A 9,517-nucleotide genomic window follows, 5' to 3' on the forward strand; every position below is an offset into this window, starting at 1 on the left:
ATAAAGGGACGATGGTTTTGGATTTGATTTGTCAGCCATGCTAGGAGGTGGCGATGGGTAGAGAAATGACCGTTATAAAGGAAAACTAGGAAGAGGCAATTAGGGTGATACCATGTAAGGAATCAATATTCTCTCTTGATTATCTTAAATATATATAAACGAAACCTTTATAATCTTATGTGTCATGCTTTGTCGCTCCTCACTCACTTTTAAGCTACCAGATTGCTTCACTTGTAAATAAATGTGTTTCATGCGTTTGACTCATTTTGATGGGTATGGGTCTCACCAAACCCGGATAACCCTTAAACGGGTTATAACATCTCACTTAGATAAGAAATTAATCTCAAGAAATCTAGATAACTCTTAAACGGGTTATAACATTTTATTTATTTAAAAAAAATAAGCAGATCATGGGTTTCCCCAACCCTGTATAGCTCTTAAACGGGTTATAACATCTCATTTATTTGTTAAACTCTTCATTATCAAACTCTAATTTAATTTCTCTATATAGATTTATTTACATTAATGATTGTATTCTTATAAGTTTAATTTTAAAAAAATGTACGTTTCCCAAAATTATATCCAAATTATAAGAAATGAATATAAATGAACAAATATAAACATTAAGTAGGTGATTCATTCAATGTTAACGACAAATGTAAAACAACCGTCGTAATACGGAGGATAAAAGCTAGTTATCAAATATAATATCAGCTATAAATCATATAATGAGAAAATTATATATGGGAACTATTTACAGATTTAACAAGCAAACTCATATCGACCTAGTAAATACACAATAATATCTATAGCTAATTATTGGTTAACAATCTGTCTTGCTGAAATCCGACATAAATGTGAAATTCTTCCTTTCATGACGTTGTGGTTCGAATTGTCACCATGAAATCCCGACATGCCAGAAAACAATTTGTCTTGCTGAAATCCGACATAAATGTGAAATTCTTCCTTTCGTGGCGTTGTAGTTCGAATTGTCACCATGAAATCATGCCATGCCAGAAAAATATCTGTCTTTTGAATCTTTCTTCTCAAAACAAACAACATTAAAGTCACCATGAATTAACCAAAGCTCAGGAGTGTTGTTTTTAAGATCCCCAATATGAGCCCGGATATTACGTTTTGCATCCATATCTAACGACTTAAGGTGTATAAACATTCATGATGTTAATGACCGAATCAAAACCCTGTACTAAACCAGCGATAACAATATAGTTTTGACGTTTAATGAGCTCAAGTGATGAAAAGTATCAGGATCCCATAAACAAAGAGTACCCCGATCTACATGTCACATTAACATAAACCTTTAAGACTGAGTTTCTCGAAACGCTATAAACTAAAATCCATGAGATACTTTTATTTTTATAATCAAATTGACTTTTACTAAAGCGCCAATTCATTTTTTTTCATCGAAAATTAAATCATGGGTTAACAATTGTATTACTTCCGCCTAGCTAACGAATTTTCACGTATATGATTATGATGTATTGATTAGAGGTGCACAAATCTGGTTTTTTAAATACCCGGGTTCGGGTATGACCGAGTATTGGAAAATCGGGTATTGGTAAAAACCGGGTCGGGTTCGGGTCCGGGTATTGCCTCTAAAAACCATACCCTATGCATCGGGTTCGGGTCGGGTATAGAACCGGGTATTTTAAAACCATGTATTTGAATACCCTATTTTCAGGTATTGAAAAACTCTATTTGTGGGTTTTCTCGGGCTTTTTTCCGAGTATTTTTTGGATATAGATTGAATTTTTTAAAATGTTGCACTTTTAGGGTTATATTTCGGGTATTTTAAAGGTACTTTTCAGGTATACATCAGTTATTTGAAATACCCGGTTTCGGGTATTGGAAAAACCTTGTTCCGGGTATGGAATGGGTTCGGGTTTTCAGGTATTACCGGGTACAAATCGGGTCCAGTTCGGGTTTTAGTACCAAAATGCATACCCTATCCGTACCCTACGGATAGGGTCGGGTACGGGTTCGGATATTAAATACACGGGTATTAATAAAACCGGTTCCGGTTTTTATTTCGGGTCCGGTTCCGGGTTCAGGTTTTTATTTCACCTCTAGTATTGATTGATGTTCTTGTAAATTAATACATTGGGCCCGTCCAGATATTCCCTTGTGTTTGGGCCCGGTTCCTATGCCTTCGTTTAGGAGTTCGTTTTATTTAAGGTTAGAGTTGAAGACTTAAAATATCAAAAATTAATAACACAATATCGTCATATCATATTCCAAAAATTTTTCACAAATAGTGTATATGTAAAAGTTGTTTCAAAAATGGTATGGGTTTGAACGTTGTTACAAAAATGGTGTAACCGTGGTTTGAAACCACGGTTTAGCTATTTTCTCTATGTAAGTGTCAGATGAGTATTTCAGAAAATAATACTTTTGATTAAAATAAGGCAAGTCGTGGTTTGAAACATGGATTGCATCAAAAAGTTTCACCTATTACCACTTCCAATTGTATGGTGGTTTTACTAGTTAAGCCGTGGTTTGAAACCACGGTTTAACCATTTTCTTTTATATTTTAATGTTGATAAGTATATATATTCATGTGATTTTTTTTCTGTCTAATCAACATGTGGTTTGAAACTATTGTTTGACCATTTTTTTTTATTTTGTTAAATGCCGATAAGTATATACGTTCACTTGTGATTATATTTTTGATTTTAATCAACCCTTGGTTTCGAACTAAGGTTTGTTTGTTTTTTTCCTTCCTTCTCCAATTTAATTTAGTATGTTCAGACGCGATACTTTTATTGTTTTTTTGTTCTTTAAGATGACATTTCACTATTGCATATACATACTTATCGGCATTAAAAAATAAAAAAAAGGGTCAAACCGTGGTTTGAAACCACGACTTGATTAGCAAAACCACCACACAATTAGAAGTGGTATTAAGTTTAACCTTTTCATGCAATCCGTGGTTTCAAACCACGACTACTTATTTTAATCAAAAATATTATTTTCAAAAGTACCCATCTGACACGCACATAGATAAAATAGCTAAACCGTGATTTCAAACCACGGTCACACCATTTTTATAACAACACTCAAAACCATACCATTTTTTAAATAACTTTTACATAACCCACCAATATTTATGAAAAATTTTCATGTAATATTCCCGACACTACAATTAATGCATGTAGTTTTCTTCATTTAATGCTTATTACATGCGTATCATGTTTGTCATCCTTCTGGCTCGTTTGTGATGTCAGTTTAAACATAACAGATAACATACATCTCGTGTGTTGTGACGAAGACGTGAAGGAAATCCAATCAGTATTGATTAGCTTTGTTATGAAAAATAAAAAACAAAGTCTTGATACAATAATATGTTCAAAAGTATATAAGCACATATTCATTTTGATTTCTTTTAATACTTTAACTAACTTTCATTTAATTTTCTTTCCTTTTATGATGCAAACTGTTACTTTTAAGTTTATAATTAACTAAAACATTAAGTTAACATTAATTCAACATTTAAAAAGTTATTTAGATAACTAGTTTTAAAATGATATTCAGGTTAATAAGAGAAATAAAAAAAATCTAAAAGTAAAAAAAAAAGGTTAAGTTAAAAAATAAATGAATTTTTGTTAGACAACAAAAAATGACGCACAAGAATCACAAACTCTCACGCTAATGTAGCAATAGTTTTAAGTTTTAAACTTTTGTATACAATCACATACTTTGCATACTTGTATTAACTTATGTATATAAAAGTTATTGTCGTTTAAAAAGGATATTATGGAACTTAAAAGTGACTTGCATGTGCTCGTTAAATAGGTCAAACTTAAAAATACAAAGAGTCATTAAGTCATAACTGTACTACGAAGGTATACTCGATATTCGGTGTGTAATTATCAGATAAATACTCAACATATTTAAATAGGTAATAGATAGGATATAAAACACAATTTTACCATCCCTAGAGGTTCAACACGTTTTTTTTGTTTATTTAATATTTTAAACCCATTATCATTTTACACACAGCATACCTTTTTTATTTATTTATCTTCTATTAACGACAAACACTACACAATAATGTTTTGTATGGTTGAGATATCTTACAATAACATGTGTTAACATACGATAGGTACGCGAGACGTTCAAATGCAAAAAAATAAAGGTAAATGTACTAAAATGTTCAACCAAAAACTAAAACACTTGAAAACGGTTTTCGTGAAAAAAAATAAAAAATGGATCGATTAACCATCCAAAACTATTTTTTTTTTCGGTGAATCAGTGATTAATTGGATATGTATTAATGATTTCGAGATGTTGGAATGTGATTACATTGATCGATTTCGTAAAAGAATAAAATTTACGTACCTATTATACGTTAAGATATTATTGTAGAGGATCTAATACGTAAGTCTCACATTCTCTCGTGACACTCACTAGACGTGTTTCACTTTTTTTCCTATATCAAAAGTTCGAAACGTAACGGATGCCTTTACAAGACACACACGTGGCGTTTGCACTTTTGCTGAATCTGACTTCATATAACCTTGCCGGAAAACCTTAACCGATGGATCAGTTCCGCCCAACACCACCCAATTCCACCCCTCTTACTCCTCTCACCTTCCTCGACAGATGCGCCACCGTCTACGGCGACTGTCCTTCCGTCATCTACAACCACACCACCTACACCGTGGACCCAAACTCGCCGGAGATGTATTCAACTTGCTTCCTCAATCTCTAAACTCGGAATCAAAACACAACAAGTGGTTTCCGTAATCGCCCCGAATATCCCCGCAATGTATGAGCTTTACTTCGCTATACCCTTTGCGGGAGCTGTCATCAATTCGATTAACACTCGCCTTGACGCCCACACCGTTTCGGTTATTCTGCGTCACAGCGAATCCAAGCTCGTGTTTGTTGATTATCAATCGGTTACTCTCGTACTAGACGCGGTTTCTATGCTTCCTTCAAATTCACATAAGCCCGAATTGGTATTAATTACCGATGATGGACCTCCGGTCGCATTGATGGATAAATTCCGGTGTAGTTATGACAGTATGGTGGAAAACGGTGACCCGGAGTTTAATTGGATTAGACCCAAATCCGAATGGGATCCGATTACGTTAAACTACACTTCCGGTACGACGTCGTCTCCTAAAGGAGTGGTTCACTGCCACCGTGGCATGTTTATTATGGCCGTTGATTCTTTGATCGAGTGGTGCGTACCGAAACAACCGGTTTATTTATGGACTTTACCTATGTTCCACGCGAACGGGTGGAGTTACACGTGGGGCACTGCCGCAGTTGGCGCCGTCAATATCTGCTTACGCATTTGATGGCGCCGCAGTGTATGACGCCATTAATAAATATGGCGTCACACATATGTGTGGCTCCGGTTGTTCTCAACATGCTGTGGAACGCACCGGGTGTGGTGCGGCTATCGAAACCGGTTAAGATTATGACGGCCGGGGCTCCGCCTCCGGCCGCGGTCCTAGCTCGGGCTGAGTCGATCGGGTTTGAAATTAGTCACGGGTATGGGATGACGGAAACGGGCGGGTTGGTTGTCACGTGCGCGTGGAAGCGGAAGTGGGATCGGTTGCCCGCGACCGAGAGAGCGAGGTTTAAAGCGCGGCAAGGGGTTAGAACAGTCGGGTTTACGGATATCGATGTGGTGGACCCCGAGTCAGGAGTTAGTGTGACTCGGGACGGGTTTACTCTCGGGGAGGTGGTGTTACGAGGCACGTCGCTTATGTTGGGTTATTTTAAGGATCCGAGGAAACCGCGAAAACAATGAGGGAAAACGGGTGGTTCTATACTGGGGACGTGGCGGTGATGCACCCTGATGGGTATTTGGAGATTAAGGATCGGTCGAAAGATGTGATTATTAGTGGGGGTGAGAATTTGAGTAGTGTGGAGGTGGAGTCGGTTTTGTACACGCATCCTGCGGTGAATGAGGCGGCGGTTGTGGCGAGGGAGGATGAGTTTTGGGGGGAAACGCCTTGCGCGTTTGTGAGTTTGAAGGCGGAGATGGTGGGGAGGGTGAGGGAAAAGGAGATCGCGGAGTATTGTAGAGGTAAGTTGCCGGGATATATGGTGCCGAAAACGGTGGTGTTTAAAGAAGAGTTGCCGAAAACATCAACTGGGAAGATTCAGAAGTTTGCACTTCGTGAAGTGACTAAGGCAATGGGACCATTAAGGAAGAGTCGCATGTAACGTTTTAAACTTTGGATGAAATGGTTTGTATTCTGTTCTGGATAGTTACATAATTTATGTCCTGTTTGAGATTAAGTATAATCCATTGTTTATTTGACCCGTTTGAGATAAAAACACAACTCAAAGTATATTTGACTCATTTTTAGATAAAAAGACAACCCCGAGTGCATATATGTAGTCAAGGACAGGTAGTTTTTTGTTCATATATGAATGAATACATGAATCTAATTTAATCAAAGGTTGATTGTACCGTTTAGTCAATTGGTAATTGTCAAGTGAATGAAACATCTGAAACAGACTAGTTATTATTAAGCTGTAACCATTCAATATCAAATAATTGTTACATAATAAGTTGTAACAACAAAAATAGAATTCTCATCATATTTATGATTAGATGATAATACTTCATCCAAACACTTGACTTAGCTGCCAAACCCTTTATTTAACTCTAGTTTGGATTAAATTCAACACTTTAAAGCCGACCTTTTATGGCAGCTCCCATATTTTTAGCAATTTCTCTAAGCACATGCTTCTGAATCTTACCCGTAGAAGTCTTCGGCAAATCCTCCTTAAAAACAACCGATTTCGGCACCATGAATCCCAGCAACTTACTCTTACAAAACTCCATTATCTCCGCCGCCGCAGGCGTCCCCCCACCACCCTTCATGCTCACAAACGCACACGGCGTCTCCCCCCAAAACTCATCCGCCCGTGCCACGACCGCAGCCTCATTGACCCCCGGATAGGAATACAATACCGATTCCACCTCAACCGTACTCACATTCTCCCCACCACTTATTATTATGTCTTTTAATCTATCTTTTATTTCCAAATACCCATCCGGGTGCATCACACCCCCATCCCCAGTGTAAAACCACCTGTTTTTAATGCATTTTCGGGTTGATTCGGGATCTTTCAAGTAACCCAACATGATACACCCACCTTTAAACACTATCTCCCCCTGAGTCAACCCGTCCCGAGTCACACTCACCCCAGATTCCGGATCCACCACATCAACCATAAACATCCCAAGCGTTTTAACCCCTTGCCCCGCCTTTAACCGAGCTCGTTCTGTCCCAGGCAACCCATCCCATTCCTTCTTCCATGCACAAACCAAAGATATCCCATTTGTTTCCGTCATCCCGTATCCATGAGTCACCTCAAACCCGAGTGACTCAGTTCGCAACAACACCGCTGCAGGGGCCGGTGCTCCACCAATCAGTATGTGTACTTTGTGCGGAAGAGTGGGTGTTTCACATGTGAAAAGCATGTTAAGCACAACCGGTGCACAACACATGTGAGTTACATTAACACATGTGAGTTACATTGTGAGTATGGATAGCAGAGTATATTATTGACCCGTCGAATCGTCTTAAACAAACCTTGGCCGCACCGAAAGCCGCCATACCCCATACATACCCCCACCCGTTCATATGAAACATCGGTAGCGTCCACAAATAAACCGGTTGTTTCGGTACGGACCATTCCAAAAGAGACGAAACCGCCCCGATAAACGTCCGGCGGTGGTTCACCACGCCTTTCGGCGCTGATGTCGTCCCGGACGTGTAATTCAACGTTATCGGATCCCAATCGCTTTCGGGGCGTACCCATTTGAACCCAGGATCATCCGCATCCACCATAGCTTCATAAGTAGCATTAAACTTACCCGAAACCAACGACGGATCACATCCGTCGTCTTCGACGAATACAAGCTGCGGATGAGTCCGTTTATCGGGTAACAAACTAACCGCTTCTTCGATAACGTTAACATATTGGTAATCAACGAATACTAGTTTCGATTCGCCATGACCGAGGATAACCGAAACAGCATGGGCGTCTAGACGTGTATTTATTGTGTTTATAACAGCCCCAGCCATTGTGATGGCGAAATGAAGCTCGTAGGTGGCGGGGATGTTGGGTGCCAGAACCGAAACGACGTCGCCTTTGCCCATGTGTAGGTTTGGTGGTTGTATATTATTGAAGGAGAGTTGGTGTATACGGTGGCTGCTCGCTCAAGGAAGACAATGGAGTTAGAGGGCTTGAGTTTGCGCCGTGAGGTAATTTTAATGCATCCATTATGTTTTGAATGCAATGGATAATGAGATTTTGTGTGAGAAGAAATGAGCTATGTTGTGTATCTATATATAGTTTTTTACCGGCATGGTTTTGTAAGGCCAATTGTTGGTAGGTTCAAGATTTTTGTTATAGGAGTTGGTGAGTTTGAATCTTGTTTGAGATATATATGTTGTGTTTGAGCCAGGGGTTTGTCATAGTGGATTCTTTTGGAATCGGCGGTATCAAAAATACCGATCCTAAAAATTGAAAATTCTTGGTACCAGTACCGGTACCGAAGGTAAAATTCGAGAAATACCGGTATCGTACCGATCCCGAAACTAAAACTTTGGTACCTACTGTACCAAATCGGTACCGATTTCAGTATCGGTACCGAATTTACTCATCCCTATCTCTAAGGCATACGTCACTGACAATTTTTTGTTAATGAATGTATGCAGGTAATCAGACTTTTTTGATCATTCAAAAAAAAAGTTCAAAGTGTTTATTACATCAAGTGGAAAATATTTATACATAGGATTATAAAATATTTATATGCATCTTATAAGTGAATTTTAAGCATATGTTAATGAGTTTTAAAAACTAGATATATGAATAACTAATATTTAATTAGATTTTAAACATACATTAGTACTATATAATTCACAACCACCAAGTAGTGGTAAAGGTGTATGATTTTCAACTAAAAAGTTATGGGTCTAGTCTTACTTGAAACATGATGAGAATGTTAGTTGATTAAAAAAATACTATATAATTTAATTTGATTGAAAACAAATTAAGTTACATAAAATAGTTTTCAAAATTTCTTGTAATAATGGATAATTTATAATAAATGTGTTTTATTAGTATAATCATTATTTTCGCATGTAGCCAATGAGCTGGTGATGGAGTGGCAACTGGTAAGAGAGAAACTTAGTGCTTTATATGATCGGGTTTGATTCATGCTCCTATCATTTAGTTTCGGCGGGACTGTGTGATGATGAGAGACTAGGCGAATATGTGGCGTTTACTAGTTGGATCCTTAAGGTGAACGAGTTTTATCTCACCACACTGTTGTGTCTTCTGGCTAGTATTCACTGGTGGCCTTAGGTGATGATTTTCGCATGATCGAAAGGCGAGTGTATCTCATTGTGATAAATTTAGCCTGTTACCCACTTGAAGGATTTGTGTTTATAAGATTTATTTAATAAGAATAGTTTAAGAAAAAGAACCCAAAAAATGGTGAAAATGGATATGAATG

General features: G+C 37.9%; 2 pseudogenes; one reads left to right on the forward strand and one right to left on the reverse strand.

The window, feature by feature from the left end:
- Positions 1-4,551: 4,551 nt before the first annotated feature.
- On the forward strand, positions 4,552-6,252 carry LOC143575584 (2-methylpropanoate--CoA ligase CCL4 pseudogene; annotated as a pseudogene).
- Positions 6,253-6,553: 301 nt separating this feature from the next.
- On the reverse strand, positions 6,554-8,280 carry LOC143575586 (2-methylpropanoate--CoA ligase CCL4 pseudogene; annotated as a pseudogene).
- Between the last annotated feature and the right edge of the window lie 1,237 nt (positions 8,281-9,517).

The sequence above is a fragment of the Bidens hawaiensis genome, unplaced genomic scaffold (genome assembly GCF_021521415.1).
Source record: "Bidens hawaiensis isolate Kalapana, Puna unplaced genomic scaffold, B.hawaiensis_p1.1 tig00027544_1, whole genome shotgun sequence".
Classification (NCBI taxonomy): Eukaryota; Viridiplantae; Streptophyta; class Magnoliopsida; order Asterales; family Asteraceae; genus Bidens; species Bidens hawaiensis.